The following is an 18,009-nucleotide window of genomic DNA, read 5'->3' on the forward strand; positions in this document are numbered from 1 at the left end:
AAAACTAAACCTTCAGCTTCAAGTAGAAAAGAAGTATCATTGGAGTACCAAATGGATGGTTAATCTTGTAGTTTAGTTGACTTCCCCTGGCAACGACTCTTTTTTAAAATGCTTTTAACTCTTCATCTGATCAATAATCCTAGAGTAATACTACAAATATAATAGTTTTTATAATAAATTTTATAGGCGAAACTACAATATTGGTCCCTCAAGTTTATCCTGTGTGCACAATTGGTCCCTCAAGTTTAAAACGAGCACAATTGGTCCCTCAAGTTTTAAAATTGAGTTGTATTAGTCTTTTTACTAACTACTGTTAGTGGTGTTACTTACGTAGCTAACGGAACAATAACTTGGTAATTTTTTTTTATGGTGTGGCATTTTTTTATTAAAAATTTGAAAATAAATTTCTCTAAACGCACGTACAACAATGCAAGTATAAGATTTACTTAGTGAAAAAAAATAGAACATACAAAAACCCCCCTCAACATTCTCTGTTTGTTTCGTCGTAGCAAAAACCCAAAAGAATCCACCTCTCTCTCTGCCTGACCTGCCTGCTTCTCTTCTTTTAGATTTGTCCTTTTTCACATTTCTCTCTCTCTCTCTCTCTCTCTCTCTCTCTCTCTCTCTCTCTCTCTCTCTCTCTCTATATATATATATATATATAAAGGTTTTTTTTTTTCTTTTTCTTTTGAGTGACTTAAAAATATAAAGGTTGAATTGGTCATATAACAAGTCAACAAACGTCATCTCATAATAAACAAAGTCATTCCATTCCATTGGCATTCGGAGATGGAAGAGGCAAGCGTAGGGGTAGGGAGCGGAACAACAATGTCTTTATCATCGTCAAAATCAACATCAACATTAACAGCAACAACACCATCCTTCTTGTTTCTCCCTTGGAATCTCCCTTTCTTGTCGGCCATCCTCGCCACCGCCCTCGCCTAGTTCCTCAAGCTCTTCACCTCCTTGTCCGTTTGAAGAAACTCTCTCTCTCTCTCTCTCTCTCTCTCTCTCTCTCTCTCTAGAGTTTGATGGCTTCCCTTATTAATTGCAATTGTACCGGGTTGTGAATTAGATTGCATAAATTTATTTTGTAATTTTTTAATAAAAAATGCCACATCATTAAAAAAAATGTCAAGTTATTATTTTGTTAGCCACATAAGTAACACCACTAATGGCAGTTAATAAAATGACTAATACAACTTAGTTTTAAAACTTGAGGGACCAATTGTGCTCACTTCAAACTTGAGGGACCAATTGCGCACATAGGGTAAACTTGAGGGACTAATATTGTAGTTTCACCAATTTTATAACTATTAAGTTGACAAATTATTATTAATTCTCAATTTTTTTTTTTGTGGGGCTAAAATGCAAAATCCGTCATCTGTTTTCATCATAATTCATTTTAGTCTTCTAAATTTTAAGTTTATTTAATTAAGTTTATTTTTCAAAAAAACATTATTCAATTAAGACATCTCTATCAATTTTTGTTATATGTTGAGGTTAATTGTCCAATTTTGTAAAAAAATTTCTTCAAAATAAAAAAAAAATCCAATTAATGATTGAAAAATATTTTCTAAATTAAAAAAAATTAATGGAAATTAACGGAAAAACTTTAATTGAATAAATTTGGAAGTTAAAAGGCAAAAAAGATCAAAAACAAAGTTAAATCTAGACTGAAATGAATTCTAAAGAGTATAAGAAGATATGTTTAGCATTTTACTTCTTTTTGGGCGCGGGGGGGGGGAGGGGTTGTGGGGAAGGGATGTTTGGTCACAGGTAAATATATATATAAAAAAAAATTAAAAAAAAAAAAAGAAAAGGCACGAGTGAGATGAATAAAAGAAACAAAAATATACAGTGTAAAGTAAGATACGAAGAATAAGGTGGTGCAGCAACGTTTGGAGTTGGACTGCATGGATTAAGACCAATCACCAATTGACAAAAAAATAAAGCCAAGAGGCTCAATTGGTCTACGTCTCTCGTGAAGGTTGTCTACTTACTACTTAGCTTAGCATGCCCTAATATTCCTCTGGAGACGTGATAGAGTTTGGCGCCTCCTAGTCCTAGCTAGCTATATATAAATCGGGTTCATGTACATGTGTTGCTGTATGCACAGTGTCAGTCACTACTTCTAGATAATACTTGCAAGCCATTGAAAAATATGCCCGCTTCTAAATCATTACTTGTCAACATACAACTACCGACACCTCAAAAACTTTTGATGTGTCCGTATTTAATTATACTTTTACCTCTGTGTTGTCATCATGTTAGAAGAAAAAAACTCATTTTTTGTAGAAAAACATTTCCTTTAATGTTTAAAGATTGCAAGCCGTTGGAAAATGTCACTTCTTTACCATTGCTTGTCAACATGAACTACCAATAAGTACGGACCCCTCAAAATTATTGATGTGATCGTATTTGACATGTCGGTGACAATTTTGCATACGTATTTTCAATTCTTATTATGTTAGAAGAAAAAAAAAATTATTTTATTAAAAAAAATCTTTAATTTTAGATTAAATTTTAAAGATTTTGAAAGTTGTTATTTATTTTTAAAAATAATATATAAACATAAAATATATCTAAAAATATGTATTATTTCATTAATTAATTGTGGTATCCTTTTAATGTCATGTACTAATTTTTCAAGGATAGATTGTTTTATTGTTATGTCTGGTGTTGTGTCGGTGTTATTAATTGTTTGTATATCCATGAATTATAGATAATATGATTGTGATTTGTGAAACGAAATATATAATATAGAAATGGTATTTTAGATATGTGAAAGCAACTTTTATGATCACCCGAAAGCATCCAAAGCAAGCAACTACGAAAAATACGGATCTGAAAACAAAAGGCAAAAGAAAGTTACACTAACAAAGCTTACCTAAAACTTGGCTAAAATATAGAAGTTTTTGCTCATCATTTGAATCCATTATTTAACTTCCCAATCCTTGCCTACCATTTCCTATTTTATTCAACACAACAGAGCCCACATGCTTCGATGATGTACACTTTGATGATTGATCAACATCTACAAATTTGAAATTTTGTCACTGTTGGAAGATATTCAACACCAAAAATAATTGCATGTGCCTTAATGGCTAGCTTTTATCGTTTCTGATCCACTCTTGTCGCCGCTTAACACACAATGAATCCAAGCCCATGCTACAATCGAGGGCATTATTTCTCTTAAACTCAATTACCAAAACAAGTGCATGCATTTTTTAAACTCAATTATAATTAGCTACAAAACTAACTAAAATTCATGCATCTAATCGAATCAAGTGGAACTAATTTTGGTTTTATATTATAGTTTAAATAATCAAACCACATAGTAGTAGTTACAGTCAATGCTTTATAGCAAGTAGGAACATAGATGCTCTAATTTCAATATAAAAGTCATATATATAACAAGTGGTAGTCCCAAGTTTAATAAAGTGCAACAAACACAAAGAAAATTCAAAATCTAATTATAATATCCAAGACCCTTTTTGCTGATCTCTAAGTCCTTTTATTGTATTGTTTCACTATAGTTAATCATTATATTAGAATGCTTCAATTACAAACAAGCCAAGAATTAATACAAGGTTCTTAAACCCCCACACGTGGTCATGCTTCACTAAAGACAAACTAAGCGACATTCACATATCATGAGTCAGTAAACTATACTATTCTATATTAGCAGTAAGTTAATAGTTTAAAGGTTAGATTAACCTTCATATGATCATATCTCACCAAATAGGGTTGAAAGAAAGACAAAATTCTCTTTAGTTCTGTAACTATTTTATTCAACTGTCCAAATGATGCAGATGTACAATAGTTTAGTGTTAATTTATTTGACTATGGTTTTTTTAATTTTTTTTTATTTCAATGTAAAAACTTTCAAGAATAGTCTGTTAAACACCTTGACAGTCTGACCCACCAATCAATTTTTTATTATAGTTTAGTGATTCGTTAGTTGTCCTTATTTTACAAGATTTTTCTTACTTTTTTTCATTTTTTTATTGTAGCAAAAAGCCATTTATAATAAAAGTCCTTTAGAAAGTTCCTGATAATCTGATACAATTTGTATGATAAATCATTACTTTGGTCTACCTGGACGTACCTTTAGCTAGATGCACTTTTTTTTTTCTTTTCTTTTTTCCTTCAATGTAAGTTAGAAGCATTCGTTGCACCATTTTTTCTTTCTTAATAAATGAAGCATTTGTTGTGCTTATACAGCAGTTATACTTACGCAAACGAGTTTCTTGCTAACCACGCTATAATCATTTATGACCAATAAGTCTTAAGAGTCATTGAAATTTTCTCAAAGTGACAAATTTTTACAGTACTCAATTATTATTGAGAAATAAAAATAATATGAGTGGCAAGCTTAAATAAAAATTAGTAAAAAATTAAGGATAAAGTTAATAGCCAGATGTCTTAAGGGCCAGTGAATCATTTTAGAAAATTTTTTGTGGAACAATAAATAAAATAATTTTTTTATATATGAAATAAAAATTTTACTCTAACTTAATTTAAGTATATATGTCTGTGTAATTTTCTCCTGAATACTTGAATCCCGATCCTTGCCTCTCACACCCCATAAACACTTATATTTGTTAAATAATTATCACACCAAAGATATACAATAGTGAAATAAAGCAATTAATAGTTTAATACTTTGACATTTTTTTATAATTTTCATAAAAATATAAATAGTTCATTAACAATTTTCTAAATGTACATGTTCACATGACACAAAATCTAAGAACTTGTTAATTCAAAGATTTTGAAAAAGGTGTGCGAGCAATATCACTCCAAAACAAATCAAATGACAGCGAATAAAACACGTCGGCCCCCGTTTGGATTTGTTGATCTATATATATAGATTTATTAGAAGTGATGTCAATGTTTGTAAAAAAAAAGAAGAAGTGATGTTAATGGCTACAAAATCCAATTACTTTTTGAAATCATTGACATTGCTTCACCTTCATTACTAACCATAAATAAAAGTTGTTCTTATCTAAATCAGTAATCACATCCACAAGGAACAATCTCAATGGATATTCCAGACGCCTCACCACACTTCATAACGTAGGGCCCTCTTCTCTATTTTTTGGTTTAAATAGGGCCCCCCTTCAAATCACATAAAGATTGCCATCTTTTTCTCCAATCAAAATATTATAATGACTCAAACATGGCTTTCTTCGTTTCTCTCTGTCCTTTATATAATAAGCCTTTCATGTTTTTATCATATGTTAGGCCCTCTATTATTTTGTTTGTCTCGCTAGCTTGCACACCGGGCATTCTAGTCCTCTTCGAATACCCCACTGCTCCAGCTACAAACACAATTAATTTTTGCCCTCTAACACGTGGTGATAGCAGCCTATATGGAATGCCCTTATGTTGGTCATCAATGGGGTTGAAAGGGATCAGCCTCGAGCTAGTCGTCAATTTAAAGAAGGCATATCGTGCATCTGACATATGAATTTCTTCACTCATGTGGATTCTTAACATGCATCCATTCGATATATAATAAGATAATTTTTACCTTTCTTAAACACGCCTTTTTGTAGCACGACATTTTCTAGAAGCTTGATATATACACCTTGCCTAAAATTTCAAACCTTAACTCAAGGATCCTAAATGCAATTAATTATTTGATCTCTTAGTTAGACATCACCATGTTTCAAAAAAAAAAAAAAAAAAGTTAGACATCACCGCATGGGAAGATTCTCAACTTAGGCTCCACCAGTCCAAGGAAATTCTTCATTTTTTCTTTTTTCCTTTTAGGTGTTGGGGAAGTCTCTTTTTTCCCTCTTTAATGCTCATCCTCTCTTGGTGGCTAATGAAAATGGTGTTTCGTCGAATGTTTTCTTTATTTTCCTTTTGTCTGTGTAGTCTATTTCTTTTGAAGTTACTGGCCCGGCAAAAAGAAAAAGGTACTGGTGGTGGAGATTGAACTATTGAAGAAGGAAATAAAGGGAGTGTTGGGATCTGTGTTCAAAGTCCGATTGGCCATAGTAGACTTTCTTTTGACTTGAATTTAATGAGTAACATCACAATTAACAGGAACCACTGTCGCAAAAATATCCTCTATATATTACAGTATGTGAATTCCATATATCTAAACTTTGGATACTGAAAGAATAATATAAAGGAAAGTTATTGGAATGAGAAGGAAAACGACAATGCCTCTCTTAAAAGTTAAAACCCAAAATTCCAACTTACTATAGGGACAAACGAAAAATGTGTTGGAATTTATTCCTCATATGTGAGATTGCGTTGTCATATTGTGTTATTGTGTGTCCTACAAAAAACAATAAAGTATTATTGTGAGAAGAAGTAGAAAAAATAGAGAGAGAAAAATAATATATTAGATTCCAATCCGGCCCAGTTATGGACCTCATGGTATGTGATCGTCAGTGGTTTTTTTTAATGGGCCTTTTGGATCACTCTTACTATAGCATGGACCTAATATTTGAAGCCCTTAATGGCTGGATAGGGTGATTTTTATTTATTTATTGTTTTAATTTTATAATTTTAATGGTAAAGTAGATTTAAATTTTAAACATCTTTGTTAAAAACGCTGAAATGATAGTTGAGCTATAAGGCAACTGGTAATGAATCGGGTGACTTTTAAAAGTTACCTTATACCTACTTTTTATAATTCCATAATTACAAATATGGAGAATTCAAGCCTTAATTCTTTTTACGAAGTAGAACAATCAATGACACAAACACTAACACCATAATTTGGATTAAATTGATGTAGTTTGGTGAGTCGATCACGTGATGCCACATCAACATTTTTTTTTATGCTTAGTTGAATAAAACTTTTTTTCTTTCTTCATTTTCCTTAAGCTCTTTATTCAAAATGTATTAATTAAAAATATTTTAAATGGATGCCATGATGATTACGGCGAGAAAAAAATTGTGTGCAACTAACATGTTAAATAAACAAGGACTGAAATCAATTGATTTTTTTTTTTTTATGAATAAAGAAATCAATTGATTGATTTACCAAAATGTATCGATTTATTTTAAACTATAAAAAGGTTTTGTAATAAGAGTTAGAAAGGAAAAGTGTATTAGGTCTGATCTCGTGGAGGTAAATTGCAATTTATGATTAAAAAAAATTATATGATCCCAACAAGTATGATTTTTTAATGGTTTGTCTTTAGTTCACGTATATTGGTTATTGGGAAAAGTTTCTATCAACATAGGCTCTAAATTGACATGTCATGAAATTTAAACGAGGGATGCATAAGTCATATTATATGAAAGTCTTGTATGACATTAACTGTTCCTTCTACTTCAACCATTTATTTCTTTTCTTTTTCTTTTTCTTTTTCTTTTTCTTTTTGGGTTTTTGAGAAATAATATCCTTTAACCTTTTAACTTCACAAATACAAAATGTAAGAGAGCGATTTTAGAAACACAAATTATTTCACAACTTCTTTACCGCAAGTCTAACGTGGTAAACTGTGAATGATTATTTATCAAACTGACCATTTTTTCTTCACCAGTTATACCTTATGACATCATAATTGACTATTATAATAAAAAAGTTGTCAAATAGTTTGAGTTTTTTTTTTTTTTTTTTTTTTAATGTATGGTCAGTCAACTATATAGAATTTTTGCAAATATGTTTAAAATAGTGACAACATAAAGAGGCCAATATATTAAACACCGAGATGCTTTCAATTTGCAGACCGTTTAATTTGGGTTTTTCAAAGAGTCTCTATCTTTGATTGGGACATGCTAACCATTCGTTATTCTCTCAACTAAATTTCAACAAAATGTAACAATCGTGCTATTGACAAATTGAAAATATAAGTAGATGTTTATGAATAATAAGGTAAAGTAGGTTATAATTTGATTCCCATTCAAATTGAATAGCACCTTAAAGATTTGAATATTGGGTTGGTACGAATTACTAATACTTTGTCCTTTTTGGTTTCATTTTTTTCTTCTGCTATTTTTTTTTTTAGGTCCTTTGTGTTTGTTTTCCGATCTTTACCTAAACTATCTCTAAGAAAAAGAAAAAAAAAAAAAAAAACCAACAACTCAACTGCTCTTTATGTGTCTTTTGTGTATATGGAGACGGTTCTATTGGATTATCAATGACCAGGGGCATAGCTTGTTCTGCAATCTGCATTCGGTCAATGAGCATGCACATGTGCATACATTCTCTCTTGTACAAACCTCAACCATTCATATACTTTAAGAGCTTTACATTATTTATAAAAAAAATAATAAGTTCGATAGTTACAACGGAATGGATGATTTTAACCTCGAATATCTCTGTTGAAAACATTAAGAGGTGTCAGTTAAGTTATAAGGCTATTGGCAAAGCTTTACCTTTTTAATTTTAACTTGTGTTTAATATCACTTTTATTTGCACTAATCACGACATGTCATATCAACAATTGTGAAAAAGAATTATGAAAAATATTGTTTTCATAGACTTATTATAAATTTAATTCTTTGGTTGACCAAATTTATTCTCTAATTATATATATTTCACATTAATATATATATATATATATATATATATATATATATATATTGTACAATTGATGTCTAATTTTGTGTCGTGTCATAAATATTTATTTCTTATAAATATAGGAATTATACTATACATCTTAATGTGTATCTTTTAAGTATATTCATGCATAGATTTAAAAAAAAAAAAAAAAGTATATCTATATATATACATGAAATTACTAGCTAGTAATATTAAAATGCATAAACTATTATATTTTCTTGATAAGTCTCCTTATAAGTGTATTAACAACAACCAGAAGCTGATTAAACAATCCCTTACAATTCCCTTTGAATCACACACAATTTTTCTTTTAAAAACAAATTTTAAAAAAATTGGTTTACTTTCATTGTAATCATTACTAAGAGATACTTTTATACCCTGCAATTGACTAAAGATTTCACCAATAATCCTTAAGTCAACTAACACTTCTTAGAATTTATAATGGAAAAATTGGGAGTTCAAAATCTCCATCCCTACTTAATGCATCAAAAAAAATAATGACCAAAGATTTCTTTTTGAGCAGTTGGCCATTATTTGTTAGAGTTGGGCACTAGCAAATGATTTTCAATTTGGATGGACATTGCTTTGCTGTTCCACAAGTATCTCTAGGTCAACAAATACAATAGCCTTGTAACTTTACTCACCGCTTAACACCTCTTAATATTTCCAACAAAAAACGTTTAAAATTCAAATCCCCTCCCCCAACTATCAAATTATCCACACAAAAAAAAAAAAAAAAATACAAGCACTTATTGGTGATTCCAATGAAAAAGCTCGAGTTGTAAATTAGGTAAGTTAAGTCAAGTATTAAAAGTTTAGACTTACTCATTTTATTTTATTTTAAACATGAGCCAAGTTTGAGTTCATCACCAAACAAGATTATATATTCAAGCCTGGTTTGTTTTCTTATCAAACAAACTTGTAATTCACAAGATTAATGCATTATTTCCTCCTATATGGTAAAACAATGACTAAAATTTGTACCTCTTCACAAATCTATGAATTTAATTATGAATAAACTATTTATATTATCAATAAACTACAAAAAATAACTTGAAACTATATGAATTTATTTATAAACTTACACAATCCATTATTAAGTCTATATAAGTATATTTTAAACAAGTATACGTATAAAAATATAATATAATATACATTTAAATCGAGTATCATGTTCACGAACAAATTATTATGTTTGAGCTTGTTTCGTTTAATATGAAAGCCTAAACTGAGCTTGAGATTAACTTTTTTGCTAAATATAAACAAACATTTTTTTCCGGGTGAAGCTCAAATTATTCATAAACAACTTGCTTCATTCATACGCCTAAGCGAACCTCTTACAAGGCTGCGGATCCTAGAGTAGTCCTGACCACACGAGATAATTTTTGTGCGAGCATGGGCCAGCAAATTATAAATTACACGGTGCTTATACAAAATTAAGGCCTAGTGGACTCAAATGGACTAGAGTTTTTTATAAGTAGAATGGGCTGACTATGAATCTCGAATGGTTAATTTTCCAAAAAGCTATGAGGGCCCAAAAGTAAAATTAAATGGGCCAAGTCCAACCTGTTGACCCAAATACACTTTTCTTTATTCTTGCGTTAAGTACTTGTGTCTCGTCGAGTCAAAAACTGAAAACGCACCGTTCTTGTCTCATTTTGCAATCTTCCCAACTGGTCAGTCTCTTTCTCTCTCATCTTTCTATCTGTTACTATAATTCTTAGTTATTTATGAATTTTGTGATTTTTTACATTAAATTTGAGATATATACGTTTTGCTGTCTGGAACTGATGTTAGCAAATGAAACCTATGTGTTTGTTTTTCCAATCTTTAATAATGTCTTAGAGACAGTTATTAGTTTGGAATTATAGAAGGCAATGGAATAGGGATTAGAATTTGGAAGATAAAACTATTACTATGGAACCAAATGGCCAGACCAACAAGTATTTACTGTGTTGCTAATAGTTTATATGGAATTGCAAGAATTAACCCACTAGAAATTTTAAGAATGTGGAGCTTAAAATGGCTTTTATTGAAAGAGTTGAAGAAAATTTAAAAAAAATTTGGTTTTAAACCAGAGGGTTTTGTCTAGTGGTTCCTAGGTTTCATGTGATATATGAGGTTTTGGGTTTAAGGCCCCAAGCCAATACCTTGGGGCCATCCAAAGAGATTTGTCATTGTTATTACTTGGTGTATGTGTAGGACAAGGATATGACACACACACACACACACACCCACACCCGGAGGATTAGTCGGGTTCTAAGAGCCTTGGACACCCACATTAGCTAAAAAAAAAAAGTGGTTATGATTTTAGAGGTATCGTATCTGTGGGAGCTAGGTTGTCAAGTGCCTTATATCAAAAGCGACAAGTCACGGGTTTGAGTTTGGGAATCAACCTCTTCAAAAAATTGAGGGTAAAGTTTCCTACCAATCGCCTCTGATAGACCAAACAAAAGGTGGAAGCTTGTAAACTGGGTGTGACTGTGACCTTTTTTTGGATGAGTATGGTAGCAAGATTGGCAAATGGCTAGAACGGATGTTGTCATGATGAAGAATGAAAAGAAACTGATGAGGCAACAAAAAAATGAGAGTAATTAGAGATATGGTTTTTGAGGCTAGGAATTAGGATTTGAAGGCCTTTATTTGTTTGTTATTATCTGTAAGAATTAAATGGTGTGATGGAATGAAGAGTTGAGAGGATATGACTAGAAGATGTAAATTTTTAATCAGACTACTTTTGAGGCAGACTATGTAGTTGTGTTATTGCGAGACATGTGAAGACGTTCTAAATCAAGATCGAGGTAGTATATCCAAGACCAAGAAGAGTGCACGTGTTGATACACGGATTTATCAGTCAAATTTGTGTGCAGTGGGAACAAGGAGTAGGAACTCAAATTGTTGACTTTCCAATATTTGAACAGAGTAGTCAGTTATCTAATTTTGAAAAGGTTTATTACATTGGTATCAAGTCAAATATGTTCTACATTTGTGTCAAAAGTTTGAAACCCAAAGGCTGTTAACATGAAAAGTGAAATCCTGAGATGATTTCAGCTAGGGGTCACACTAAACTTAGGTGTTAGCTTAAAATAATTGTAGATTTTTTCTGTCTGATAGTTTATGTATATAATAAGCTTTAAATTTTTATTTACCTTCATAATCTTATATGTTATGCTCCGATGTTGCAGTTGAAAGGTGCTTCCTATTTGCTACCATCAAAGAGGCTAGTACAGTTATCAGGATGGCGTATGAACTAACTGAGCAAAAAAGTGAGCATTATTCTGTTTGTTAATGTTTTTCATATGCATGGATTCTCAACTCTTGGTTCAGCATCTAGTCAGTGTTTGCCATGAACATTTTTGCTTGAGGCTAAGTTCTTTTAATTAGTTTTAGGGCTCTGTGCTTTATTTGGTTAACTGAATGTTCTTGTAGAACTATTTTGTGAGTTATTGGTGTTCCCTATGATTACCCTGGTTGTGTAAAAATTTATGATAAAGTTTATTTTGAAATTATTCATGCTTGACTTTTTTGTTATTTCTTGTGTATGTATGTCATTAATCTGCACGTTTATCTTTTTTATTAGACCCTTAGTGGGATAGAAGAAGTATTAAAAACTAACATATTATATCTCTTGCAGAAATTAGAATGTACTTTGATTTTTGTGTCATGAAACTTATAAAACAACTTTCTAATGTGATTTCATGAAATTTATTATTATTTTATATGCGTTATTATGCTTTTGAGCTTCACAGTTTGGAGGATATCTTATTAATCTTTTATTATGAATTGTGGACATAGACACAAGTGTTTATCTGCTGACTCATGGTAAACTTAAAAAGTTATTGATAGCATTAAACTTACATATTTCTCTCTGTTTAATAAAACTGCAGATGTTAACCAATAACATAATAGTAATACCCTTTTAGCTTTACACATTTTGAGGCGAATGAATGTGAATTCTTAACTCTCTAAACCAGTGTCAAACATGGGTAAATACAAGTCACAAGGTATAGTGTTTCAAGTGTTCAACACACCATTCTTCAAATAGGAGATGAAGTCATACAATTTATAACCTCTCATCTTATCAGAAATACACAAAGTCATACAGATTTGGATGTGTGTGTGGTTGCACATGTATCTAGTATTTGTAAAAAATGGTGATAAAAGAGTTTTTTGTTAAATTGGATCAAATTTTTTAAGATTTTGAAGTTCCCTAGTTGATACTCGGAGTCATGATAAATAAGTTTGCTGATTGGTAAGAAATTGTCCATGCCTATATGTTATATGCATACCTTGGTCTATGAGAGACTGTAGTGTTGTACAGAAATTGTGTTAAAAAAACTGGGAAAGAAATAAGGTAAATGATAATGCCATAAAACTTGTAAAAATTAATTTTCACTCTTTATGTATAGCTTATACTAATATGTGTAGGCAAAGAATGCTTTGGGGTAGAAGGGACCACATCATCAGCAATTAGTGAACAGTTATTGATATTATATTATGTACCTTAATTTCATGCTTGAATAGCACAAATTATAGTAATTCTACCTTTTTCCTCTTGTGATTCTTTTCCAGATTTGTTAGAGTTTTGTAACTTGAGAGGCTGATGTTGGTGATTTGTTTGTATGTATACTTGGAAGTTTTTGCTTAAATAAATTTTGTTACTTATCAAAAGAAAGAAATATAGAATCACTCCTTCGCATATATATTAGGAATATATGTGTCCCAACCTTAAGAACACATTTATGTTGGACTGAATATCTGTAACAATGTCCTTTTTTAGGGTTTTACTCTACTGCAGAGCAGGATGTAGCAACACTAGCCTTTTTGTCATCTTACAACGTTCTTCCCTTCTCCCTGGCTTTGCAACTCTTTTTTTTTTTGTTACGTGTGTGCGTGCGTGTAAAGATATATGTATGTACATGCACACAAACATACTGAAGTAACAGATAAAAGATAACAACATAGATGATAACATGTCCAAACAAAAACTTCATAGTAGCATTTATATTTCTTTTAGATTAGATATAATAACCCAGAAAGCACAGTTGGATATAAATACTCAAATACTTATATGTAACTGGTCTTGCAATACTTAGAATTCAAAGGGAAATACATTTTTATGGTTAACAAATTTTAGTGGCCTTGGAATTTCTTATTCCACTTGACTAGTTGGTTGTGTTTGTAACATCAGCACAATATATCTGCATTCTAGCATTCTCCACTCTTTCTCCTGTCTCTGCTCATGCCAAGCTCCATGCTTTTGACTATCAATTGGGAATGTCACCTAATCCATACAAATAAACTGGTTGTTTACAAGTCTTGGGAATTGTCATCTGTTATCATTGAATTTATACATGAGCTGAACTTGGTGGTCTTGTTTGAAGCTGAAGGGCGGCATTCTCAGTATCTGTGTACCTATAAGCTTTATAAAAAGTGTTGAGGTTCAAGTGTGAGCATAACCTTTAGTTTCTAAAATAAAAGGTCTGGTACTTTTTTGTTGAACATGGCTGAAATAGGGATTTTAAGAATATGATTTCTATATCTGATTTTGTTGATTGAAATTTTTTTTTAATAAGATGGCTATTGTAAGAAAGTTTCTGTGGTATTTCCCTGCAAATTATGTCATAACCAGTATTTCTCTTGTAACCTTGGAAAATTTTGCTGAAACCTGCAGAGGTTGGTTTGGGTCTCATTGGTTTTGGTATCGTTTTTACATTTCTTGGTGTAGTTCTATTCTTCGACAGGGGTTTACTTGCCCTTTCAAATGTAAGGCCTTTTATAACTTAAATCTTTATGGGTCGGTGCACCGGAAGAGGCCATTATTTTGTATACCTTTTGATAATTCTGTTATCAGATATTTTGCTTGACTGGGGTAGCCCTTTTGCTTGGTTGGCATTCAACGTGGAACCTCTTCACTAACAGAGCAAACTACAAGGTATGGCTAAGGAAATTCTTGTGCTAAATATTTTGAAACCATCCGTCTCATTTTTCCTGTGGGGGAGGGGGTTAATTTGTTAAGTTGTGAGCACATAATGTGTTCAAGGTGCTTGTGAAAAAGCTAAGGGATAAAATCAAAACCAAATACGGAATATACGATATTGTCAGACAGAAGTACTCCTATTCTTCCCATATAATTTCTCCTGGACAGCTGAGACATTGCTGTTTAAGCTAAACAGCAAGCATAGCATTTCGACTGGCTCACTTCAATGGACCTAGGGCCTGGCTCTATGGCAAATCAAGAAATCTGAATGCATGTTTGATATGTGGTAGCAGAGGAAAATTCTCAAATTGCATTATGATTCAAATTTACAGCTGATAGGTTATATCCCTACCTTAATACCTGTTGAGGCCCTTGAGGGCTTGCTTGCTAGTGGGTAAAATTGGCTTACAACCCACCTTCCTTTATCTTTGTAATATCATTCAACTTCCTTGAAGCCTTTGTCTCTATCAGACACATGAATGCACTTGTAGGAATTAATAACATTTTGTATGGAGTGGCCTTCGATATTTGTTGTCCTGTTGGTTGCTATCAATCCCCTTACATCAGAGTTACACTTTTCAAAAACAAATTATAGAGTCTGGGGGAGTGTAACCTTAATATTTAGTTTTTATACTTAATGACTCTTCATGTTTGAGCATTAAAAAGGATTTTTTTTTTTTTTTTTGGTGGTTGATAATTTGATAGTCACAATGGGGGAGAGAGCTTTGAATCTAGGCATTTCCATTGGAAACACTAAGAGGTGCCAATTGAGCTACAAGGCTCTGGGCATGAATAGTGTGTCTGAATTATGTCATCTATAAATAAATTATTTACTTGGAGATAGATCTTTAATTACCTAAAAAAAAAAAAAAAGATAGATCTTTGATTAATTTTCTATTCTCTTCTGCAGGGTTCTGCATCTTTTCTTCTAGGGCTCTTTTTCCTTTTTGTTCGGTGGCCAATAGTTGGTATAATCCTACAAATATATGGTTGTATTGCTCTCTTTGGGTTAGTTCCTGGTCTGAACTCCAAGCTCTAAACTGAATTATCTACTTGTGTGGCTTTTAATGTATTTTGCATTGATGTAAATGTAGCGGTTTTTGGCCATCTGTCAAGGTGTTTCTCTATCAGATTCCAGTTTTAGGATGGATTATACAGTATCCTGTTCTGGTGAGTTTAGTTTATGATGTTTCAATGCGCGTAATACTCTTGAGGCCTTCATACTTCTCTCTCTATATCTCTCATGTTGTCTCTTCAAAGAATTCTTCTTCTTTTTAGAAACTAGTGACTCCAACGCACATGCATGCATGCGCGCACACACTTTTAAGACCCCAAAACTTTCCCGTTATGCGTATGAAGTAAACTCCATAAAAATTTTTGGCATGCCATTTATCAATAATTCCTATTTCCTACTATGCAGAATCTTATTTTCTGGTATAAAACAATCCTAGAAGGTTTTTTTTATGCCTTCTTCACAAAACAGACACTGCCTTTTATAACTAATTGTTTCTTGTATCTAGATTTTTCCCTGACATCTCTATCATATTCAGAAGATTGCCCCCCCCCCCTCTCTCTTATCCACTTATGTTGCAGACTTGTTATGTCAGATAATTTGACTGGACTGACTGAGAACTTATGCTATCTTCTTATGGCTAGCAGCTTCTTGATCGCCTGAGGGGCTCTAGTTGAAAACCTGTTGGGTTCTGATGACTGCTTTTGAAGTATGCCAATGTATGCTTACCTAATACAAACTGGCATCTGAAGGCTTGACAGCTTAGTGCAACCCATTATCAGATGTGTAAAAGCAAAGGTATAGGCCATGTTTGGTTCCACTGAAAACGGGCTGTATTTTGTTTTCATTTCCTGTTTTCTATGGGCCCCACCACCCAAAAACTTGTTTGGGTTTGTGTTTTGTTCTCAGTATTTGAAATGTGGATATGAAAACAAAATATGTGAACAACTTTTCAACATTTTTGGATTCAGGAAAATGAGTTCAGTTGCATATTTTTCAAAAACTCAACTCAGGTCGGCCCACCAACAAATTTTTTTTTTTTTTTTTTTTCAGGATACAAATTGCAGATATATCTCTCACCCTGACTTCATCTTCCCTCTCTATCCAACCCTTTCTTGCTGCATACAACCAAAACCCATCAAGCAAACATCCAATTGTTTGAGATTTTCTGTCTCCTTTGGGTGATGATTTTTGAGTGCATCTTGCTGATTTTGGATCATTGCTAGGTTATTATTTTTGTGGATGCTTGCAGAGGAACTGTTGGTGGTGGTGATGGGTTTGCGGTTGGGTTATTATTTTATGATTTTAGTTGAATATTTTTCCTGATTAGAACAGATCCGTTAGTGAGAATAGTGGCTTTTTTCAAAAATAAGAACCAAGTGCCAAATAGGGGTATCTAGTGATTCTAGTGTTTCTTGTTCTCAAACAGGTGCTAAACAAAAGCACAAGTGAAAATGGGATCCTATATACTAGTTTCAGATTCAGAAAATGTATACACTTTTTAGAAATGAAACAAAACACTAGTGCTTGGGGGAACCAAACAGGACCATAACTATTGGATAAGATATTAGGATGTGAGCCCCCATAGTGGAGAGCAGTTAGTTACCATTTTCCTGCTTGATGTTTTGAAATCGACAATATCTATAAAAGAAGATGATTTGTAGGTCAAGTAATTCAGTTGTTTTGCCAAAGTGTTAAGCTCCTGTTCCAAAATTTCGTACAGGTTAGTTTATAATTTTTTAACCAAAATCATTGATAAAGAGTCTTCTTAAATAAATTCTTGACTAAATTACATTTACCCCCATTCAGTTTGGGGTTATTTTTATTTTGCTTCTTTAAGTTTAAATATAGATTTTTAAGAAACAAGAATATATTGAATCTCATTCTAAAATATAATTCAACATCATGGTATGATAAAAAGATTTGTTTTCTTCCCATAAAAAAATAAAAAAATAAAAAGATTTGTTTTCTACATAACCTCAATCGTTTCTTTTCTTTCCCTACACTTTCTTGGCAATCAAATAGAGCTATTTAAAATAGAATAAAATTAAGAAATGTATCAAGACAAAGTGTCAATGATCACGACGGGCATGTGGTGAAGGTAAAAATCATTGAGTAGCCTCTTTGGTGGAAGCATATTTTAAAAATATAGTATGGAGTGAATAAGAAATTGACTCCTAATGTGTACTTAAACATTGTATTAAAGTGGTGAAAATTCTTAAGTTCCACGTAGGAAAAAAAAGAGATAATTATAGTTATCAAACCCGGACCGGAGGTTGACCTAGTCTATGAGTTGGGTCACTAGATCATTGGTTCAACCAGTGGGTCAACGGTTGAACCACAGGGTCAATTATTATTTTTTTTTAAATTTTATATATATATATATATGTTTGAGAAATTATAACATAAATATGTAAATTAACAAAAAAAAAAGTATATATCTAAATTAAACTCGCTATTATAATTCAAAATCAAGGT

General features: G+C 31.9%; 1 pseudogene; it reads left to right on the forward strand.

Annotated features, from left to right (window-relative positions):
• Positions 1-10,089: 10,089 nt before the first annotated feature.
• On the forward strand, positions 10,090-16,539 carry LOC142630515 (vesicle transport protein GOT1-like; annotated as a pseudogene).
• The last annotated feature ends 1,470 nt before the right edge of the window (positions 16,540-18,009 follow it).

Source organism: Castanea sativa, chromosome 4, assembly GCF_040712315.1.
Source record: "Castanea sativa cultivar Marrone di Chiusa Pesio chromosome 4, ASM4071231v1".
NCBI lineage: Eukaryota > Viridiplantae > Streptophyta > Magnoliopsida > Fagales > Fagaceae > Castanea > Castanea sativa.